Source organism: Camellia sinensis, chromosome 10, assembly GCF_055761805.1.
Source record: "Camellia sinensis isolate YWXY chromosome 10, ASM5576180v1, whole genome shotgun sequence".
Lineage (NCBI taxonomy): Eukaryota > Viridiplantae > Streptophyta > Magnoliopsida > Ericales > Theaceae > Camellia > Camellia sinensis.
The window spans coordinates 103,482,824-103,491,471 of NC_138970.1; the positions used below are offsets into that span (position 1 = coordinate 103,482,824).

Consider the following 8,648-nt stretch of genomic DNA (forward strand, 5'->3'; position numbering starts at 1 on the left):
CTCATCTCTGCTCATCAAGCCAACTTTGCTCTTTGGGAGGTGAAACAGTGGTTGAAGCAGACATTTTGAAATGACAGCATTGAAGATATATTTCTATATATACACGGTTACGGTTATTCCGGACTACGTTCTGGAAAAAGTGATCTGCTTGAAAGAAGCGGCGAGCGCTCGTATGTTTCAACCTCACTATACTATTCATAGTGGTGGGGCACTGTGTACTTATAGCCTCCACAATAAGCAAGTGAATGGGGCCGGTGCGTGGCGAAAGGAAGGATAATTTGTACTCCCGAAACAAGGCCTAAATTAAAACAAATGACAAGTTAAATATTTGTAAAAAATCTTTAAAATTTTTACTAAATATAAAAAATACAAAATAAAAATAAATAGTTTTTTAGATTTCTCAACAATTTTTTTACTTTTGAAGTGAATTTAGGTTAGATACGTCTAAAAATTAATTTCTTTTTTTTACTAAAATATTAAATATAACAAAAACACAAAATTATAACGGTCGATTAGAATAGTAAGAAAAAGGCAGAATAGTAAGAAAAAGACAGAACAAAATTAGAATAGTTGGGAAGGGTAAGACCATGTTCTACTCCAACCTGAACAATTATTCAATATTTTCCAAGTAATTAAATTTAAGTGGTACTTTAAATTAATAATTAATTGATCTTTTAGGGAACAAAATTTTTAAGTGCAAATTTATAAATTGAACAATGTATCCTCAAACTTTTAAAATTTTGTATGTCAAATTATTTTAAAAGCTTAGATATAAAATTGACACATATATAAATTTGACATCTCTAAAAAAAACCTCACTTGATATATCAAATTTATTATTTTATTAATTTTAGCTTAAACTTTATTTATTTTAACATTTTCTAACACTTTTTATAGGTCCTTACTATTAAAATAATAAAAATAAACTAATTTGACATTAGCAATTATTCAAGACACGTTAAATGCCATCTCACTTTTGCCGATTGTAATATTCTCCGTTCTAAAATTATAATGGTGGATTTTCATTATATTATCTAAGAGTTTACAATTATTTTTTAAAAATTTAAAATAGCGATAAATTCTCATGATTATTTCACAACTCTTATCCATTACAACCATATAATGGAGATTTTTTTTGGGGTGAATAACCATATAATGGAGATGCTCTAAATAAACCACCTCTGTTTTTTAATTTAATTTTATTTTTATCTTTAGTAATCTTTCTTGAAATTATGCCACATTTTTTTTTTCCTTTATGGGTCCATTTTGTGTAGATAAATCTAAAAAAGTAAAAAAAAAAAAAAATTGAAAAATTCTATAAAAAGTTTTTAAAAAGCCAAAATAAGCACAAAAAATTCACTAATTTTGGCTTTTCAGGACTTTTTTTGAAATTTGTTTAAAATTTTACTTTTTCAGTTCATCTAGTCTGTAGTGAACTTTTTTAAAATTATAAAAAAAGTTTTTGATTTCTAAATTTTACTCAACGAGATGAATTAAAAAATTTTAAAAAATACAAAAAAAAGAGCTAAAATTAGTGAACTTTTTAGCTTATTTTGGCTTTTTTTTAATTTTATTTTTGAATTTTTAAATGTTTTTTATTTTTTAAATTTATCTACACAAGGCGGACCCAAAAAGTAAAAAAAATTTGACATAATTTTAAAAAAAAAAATGTCAATAAAGAAAAAAAGAGAGAGAAAAAAAGAAGGAAAAAAAAAGAGAAAGAGGTAGCATATTTTAACTACCCCCAAAGCAAATTGTTTGGCTTGTTAAGTGCTTTTTTGATTTCTTGCGAACAGACTTGTAAAAACATTAAGGGAATATGTTAACTTTTTGTATTGATAATTTGTACTTCCCAAACAAGGCCTAACCCAACCCACTTTAATGTCAAAGGTCCTCACTAAAAGATTTTAGTGTCAAAAGTCTTACATGTGTTAAAAATTAACAGAAAATTATTTATAAGTCCTATTAAAGGGACTTATGTTACATATGGTTTTACTAAAAAATTTATGTTTTTATAAATTCTGTGGGAAGTTTGTTGACACATTTATCCTTATTATTAGTTGTTAATATCATAAATAATAGTAAAACCATATATAGGAAATTGAATGTTACCATAGATCATATCTATATAAACATAACGTAACGTGACGACTACATAAACGTAACGTAACGTGGCACCTATGATCTATGGTAACATGCAATTTCCTATATAGGAAATTATATGTTGCCATAGATCATATCTACATAAACGTAACGTAACGTGACACCTATGATCTATAGGAAATTGAATGTTACCACAGATCATATTTATGTGAAACGTAACGTGACACCAACATAAACCAGCAACATTTTCACATTTAATTTAAAAAAATAAAAACTCATTAAGTTTGTGAAACGTAACGTGACACGTTACATTACGTTACGTTTATGTAGGTGTCACGTTACGTTACGTTTATATAGGTGTCACGTTACGTTACGTTTATGTAAGTGTCACGTCATGTTACGTTACGTTTATGTAGGATCTTGTGGAATACATTCCTATCTAAATAGGACTTGAGACTCTATAAGAAATTACACAGGACTTAATCTACTATAACTGTCTGAAAAAGAACTTATAAATAAGTCTCCCTTAAATTAATGGGTCATATTTTGATGGATAAATTACACTAATACATGTGTTAAATTAATGGGTCATTTTTTGATGTATAAATTACACTAATATCTTCTGAGATTTCTATTTAATGCAGACTCAGACTTTTTCTTTATATTTGAAAAATTATATTTATTCTTTTATCATATTAAAATAACATATTTGTCCCTTAACTTATATACATATAAAATATTAAAATAATATAGATATTTTGTTCATATCATTTCAAGAAAAATAGCAACCATCTTTTTGGTTTAACTCACACAAAAAATTGAATTTTTTTATTTTTTGTATTTTTTTAATTTTTAGTGAATTATTTTAATATTTTAAGCAATTTTATTTTTTATTTTTTAGATACACCTAATCTAGATATACTTAAGAAGTATATTATTTTTTGATTTTTTTTAAATTCACAAAATATAAAAAAATACAAAAAATTCAATACATTATCTTATTTTGTTGTATTCAATGAATTTTTTTAAAAGTTTTTTGTACAAATCTTATACTTTTTAAATATATCTAATCTACATATAATGGTGAAAATAAAAATGAAAAATTATATTCATATATAAAAATTTATACAAAAAATATCATAAAAAGGGTAGGATGGTCATTTAAAAAATTTTAGGGCATGACATCAGCAATTCAAGGAATAATTTGTAATGAGATTACAAACCTCAGAGAGGGGAATGTAAATTTTGAAATGTGAGGGGGATTTGTATTAAATAAAAACTTCAGGGGCTGTCAGTGTAATTTACCCTTTTTTGAAAAATTTCTTTTTAAGTGTTTTATTCCATCTAACTCATTTTTTTTTTTAGTATTCCATTATTTGCCCAAATCACCTTTCTAATTTTTTTGTACATGTTTTCATTTTGAAACTAATACATAATAAGAAAAAATATTAATTCCTTATTTCATAGAGAAAATTCCTCACTTATTCTATGAAAAAAATATCTCCTGTAAAGACCCAAATAAAATAAAATAAGATAAAAATGTGGTGGAAAATTATGTGAAAGGGACTTGCTCACTTTTGGTGGGAAAGTGTTTAAAAAATAATAATAATAAAAATAAAATAAAGAGCGATGCAGACTGCAGTGTTGAATGAGTGGTATGTCATATTATAATGGAGTTTTCTTAAGTGTGCAAGTGCTCACCATGTGCCACTTACACAAAAAGTGTAAGTGTAAGGTGTAAGTATAAGTATAAGGTGTAAGTGTAAGGTGTAAGGTGTAAGTGGGTTGCACATGGTGTGCAACCTCAAAAAAGGTGTAAGTGTAAGGTTTAATTTTTTACAAAAGGTGTAAGTGTAAGGTGTAAGTGTAAGGTATAAGGTGTAAGGTGTAAGTTGCACACCATAACCAAACCCTATTATAATATAGGAGAATGAGAGAATAATAATAATGGGGCGTGCTGGAGTGGTACTCAAGTGGTGTATATTTTATGTTATTTAGAGATAATAGAGAGAGACAAGCAGTGTGCATGAATTGAGGGAACCAAAGGATGCACATGGGCAGTTTATTTTGCGTTCGAATCTTCTAGAGTTTTTTTTAGCGTTCGAATCTTTTAGAGTTTTTTTTCTTGAAGTGATCTCTAAAGTGGTTCAATATGGTGCGACATCTGTCCCACTTGAGTAATCAAGGGTTGAAATCAATTCCTCTTAAAAATGATGTCATTGTGATAATGAAATTCAAAAAATAAATAAAATCTTCCTTCAGTTTCAGTTTCAGAACGAAACTGTAAGTGTGAGAGAGAGAAGGAGGAGGAGGAGGGGAGAGTGGAGGGGTTGAGCAGGAAACCAAGAGTTTGCCGCCAAAAACAGTACAAAATGAAAGTCCAAATCTTGATTTTGATTGGAAAGTAATTAAAAAAACAAATTGATGACCCAATTTTTCTGTGGATCTGATTTCAATTTTTCAAATCTGTGTTTGATGTCAAGCAAATTGACGACTCAATTTATTTTTGTTTGAAACATAAAATGAAAAGCAATTAATCTGGCCCCTTTCCACCTCTCTCTCTTCTTCCTCTTCCTTCTTCTTTCCTTCTCATGTCGTCGGCTGGCCGCTGCTCCTCTTCTCGCCTCCAACTTAGCTAGCAATCCAAAACCTCGAAAATATTACAAAAACATAAACACAAAGGCCAACATAACTCACAACTTTTGAACTGTATATCAAGATTTACAAAAAAAACATAGAACCCAAAGAACATTTCAACCAATCGAAACAATAAACAACCCAACTATAGATTTAAGAAAGAACAAAATAAATAAATAAATAAACAGAATAGGTTTATTCCAAGGAAAATGGATGTGTATTCCAAGATCAGACTTGCTAACCCACCAAATCAAGATCCATGGATTTATTAGATCTTCATTTTCTCCCTAAAAATTAAAACCCATTGAAGAAACCAGTCGAAACAACACCTTCAAAATCTAAGAAACCAAACAGATCAAGTACACCAATACCTATGAGTCCTTCTCAGATGAAGAACATGAAGAAGAAAAAATGTGGGGGCGACAGTAGGTGGTGTGGGTTTGGGCGATGGTAAGAAGAGGAGGAGAAAATGTGGCTAGAGATGGGTGCTGGGCAATCTGGCAATCTGCAACTTAGATTTTTTTTTAAATTTTTTTTTGGTCCCCTATACTCCACCAGAACGACGTCGTTTTGGTGGGTGATTGTGTTGGACAATCTTCACTGTATTTAAAAAGATTTAATTCTGTTGTGTACAAAACAACAACAAGAATAAAAGAAATAGAGAAAAGGAGAGAATTTGTTTGATTACAAAAATCAAACTCGAAATAAAAATAAATAAATAAAAACAGATTTTATTTTGTTACAAAAACAAAATTAAAATCTGATTTAAATAAATACAAACAACACTGAAAATAAATTAAATAACTTACTTGATTTAATTTCTTTGAATTATTTTCTGATCAAGTCCAGTGTTTGACACTGTGTCCTTAAGACAGATTCGTCCTCTCCACGGTGCTTTCAGAATTCGGACGTCTATCTCCCAGGATGAAATGATCTACCACAAACAATAGCAGCACTACTAACTGTTTGCCTTACGAACACACTAAGTGTCTACACTCTTTCTTTCGGAAATAAAATACAGCAAGATGAAGAATAGAAAACAGAAGTGAAATACGAAATTTCTGAATGCAAAACATCAAATGAGGGTGGTCCTATTTATAGATGTGAAGGTGGCTCTTGGATTTGAAATAAACAGGTATGTAGCTCTTGGTTTTATCCAGAATTTTATAACCATTCCAACAGATTGATCTCAGCCATTAGCTCTGGTAGTGGGACAGTTTTGGTGGGTGATTGATCTCAACCATTAGCTCTGGTAGTGGGACAGATGTCACGCTCTAAAGCATCACTCTAGAGATCACTTCAGGAAAAAAAACTCAAGAGGATCCGAATGCGTTTATTTTTACACTTTCGGTGGGTCTATTAGAAAACAAAATTCAGAATCATTCTACTCTCTCTCTGGCCTTTTATTCAAAAGCAAGGTGGAGAATCATTATGGTGGAGGAAGTGGAGAGCAAAAAGAAAAAGAAAGAAAAGGAATCATGGCCCGACGTAGATGTGGACTCAGGGACACTTCTGCTGTATTTTTGGGCTTTTCTAAGTAAATTGAGATCTTCATTCTGAGTTGGAACAAACTGTTAATGAGTTGGAAAAATCAGTGTTTGTGAGGCAATCATCAAAGAAGAGGTAGTGAAGAAGGTGTTGAAGACCAACGTGGCAGCTCTTGGTGAGCTTAACATGCCCAAGAACCGTTCTGGTTCAGTCATGGCCGGTGCTCTTGGTGGCTTCAATGCCCATGCCAGCAATGTTGTTTCTGCAGTGTACATAGCCACTGGCCCAGATGTCATGGAAGAGAAGTGTGGTTCTGCTGCCATTTGTTTTGTTGCTTTTCTCCCCGACATTTTGGACTCCAAGGCTGAGGGAAGGAACAAGTATCTAGAAATGTTGTTATCCATTGCAGAGAAGTTCAAAAGGAGTCCTCACAGCTATGTTTGGGCAGCTGCTGGTAAGCAGCCAGATCTTGAAAAGCATTTGGGTGTCGGTGGTTATGGGTACCCAGCTTTGGTGGCCCTCAATGCGAAGAAAGGAGCATATGCCTCACTTAAGAGTGCATTTGAGCGCGATCAGATAATAGCTTTTACAAAAGAAACGGGGCTTGGGGGAAAAGGAAATCTGCCCCTAGCGAGCACCCCCACGATTGTGAAGACCGAACCATGGGATGGTAAAGATGGAGAAATATTTGAGGAAGATGAATTCTCCTTTGACGAACTTATGGGGGAAGATTCTGTGAGCAAGGATGAGTTGTAACCTGCCCAGATTGTAACATTGAGGGGAATGAGAATCATTGAGGCTTTTGAAAAATCTGAACCTGCTAGTGTTTCAACTAAAGATAGGAGTGGAAGGTGGGCAAGACTAACATTTGAGATAGTTCTTTCATATCTCGGGGGATCCTTTGACAGGTGGCAGAAGCAGCCTGGCTTGAACACTGTCCAAGAAATTCATGCACAAAATAGGCGAGTGATTACTTGCATTAGTGTTGGTACAGCGAGTTTTAAATCAATTTTTATGATGCTTATCAGTTACTAAAGTGAGAAAGTTGGTGAGAGCAAAGTTTTGACTGGTAGAGATTAAAATCTGTCAAGATCGAAAATTTAGATTTTTGGCTTGCTTCCTCTTATTGGTTTGAGGTTGGGATTTTCTTTGAGTTATATATATATTTTTACATGATCTAAATGATTTTAGAAATCAACTTTTGATTTGTTTTGAAAAATCGATTGTTGATTCAAGAAGGTGAATGATTTTGAAAGTGAGTTTACTTTCTTTTTCCTTCTAAAAATAGAAATTTATATTTTTGAACTATGTTGATGAAAGAAAGATGTTTTTGGTGAGATCTTCTCAAATATTTGAAGATGAATGACTTTTGGTGAGAAAACCTAGAAATTGGGAATTTTTAAGAAGAATGTTGAAAATTTTTAGAATATGTTATATTTATTTTGTGTGTCAAAATAAATGATATTTGAAAATTGTTTATTTATTTACATATAAATGATGTTTTCATGGAATGTGAGAATTGTTGAAATTTTGAGAATTGTTGTTTAAAAGTATTAACATAGTCTTGAGATGACTAAATTGTTAAGATTGTTTGAAATGTGGGAATTATGCTATCCCTTGGATGAATTGAAATAAAAGTATTTATTCATCTTGTGAAATTGCATTGAAATGAGAAATGAGAATTTTGATCACAATGAAAATATTGTGTGGGAGTATTGAACGTGGATGAAATATTACATTATATTATTAATTATTGCATTGGCATATCAATTCATTTGATAATGAAGAGTTTTGAAATTTGATTTGAAAACGTTGCATTTAGAAAAGAATGTTGAGAAAGTTTTCATGAAATGGTTTTGGGGTAAATACGGTGGTAAGTCTTAACAGATAGTAATTATAGGTGTTGAGCCTTCCAGTTGCGATTGGTAAAAATGACAAATTGGTAGTACTTGTATAGTCTACTTACAAATACCAGTCTAGTGATTGATAGGTGGTGTAGATGATACGTGTCGAGCCTTCCGGCTATGACCGGTAAAAATGACAAATTGATAGTACTTGTATAGTCTATTTGCAGACACTGACCTAGGGATTAACAGAGTTATATTTACCGCCCCTTGAACAAAATTGATAAATGTGGAACAGTTGAAATTGTATGGCATCATTGAGCATGATGGTTTTTGAATACATGAAGATGTGTTCTTATTTTTCAAAAGAGCATGGCATGGCATGGCATATGTATTCACCTTTTGAGACTTGCATAAAATGTATATACTTTGTGAAGGATTTTCCTACTGGGCTTTATGCTCACCCTAATGAATTTTTGTGTAGGAAAGGATGTGGTGATCCCACCTAACTGAGGGTGTGGAAGTGTGTGAAGAGAGTATAGTGTGCTCGTTTGCTGTGACTCTGATTGTAAGCCA

At 31.5% G+C, this 8,648-nt stretch overlaps 1 long non-coding RNA gene across 1 annotated transcript; it reads right to left on the bottom strand.

Moving 5' to 3' along the window:
- Positions 1-4,452: 4,452 nt before the first annotated feature.
- On the bottom strand, positions 4,453-5,242 carry LOC145801251 (uncharacterized). The gene is made up of 2 exons (XR_014342438.1): positions 5,112-5,242; positions 4,453-4,753 (listed from the first exon to the last, which is right to left on the bottom strand). It is a non-coding gene; the product is annotated as an uncharacterized LOC145801251 (long non-coding RNA).
- Between the last annotated feature and the right edge of the window lie 3,406 nt (positions 5,243-8,648).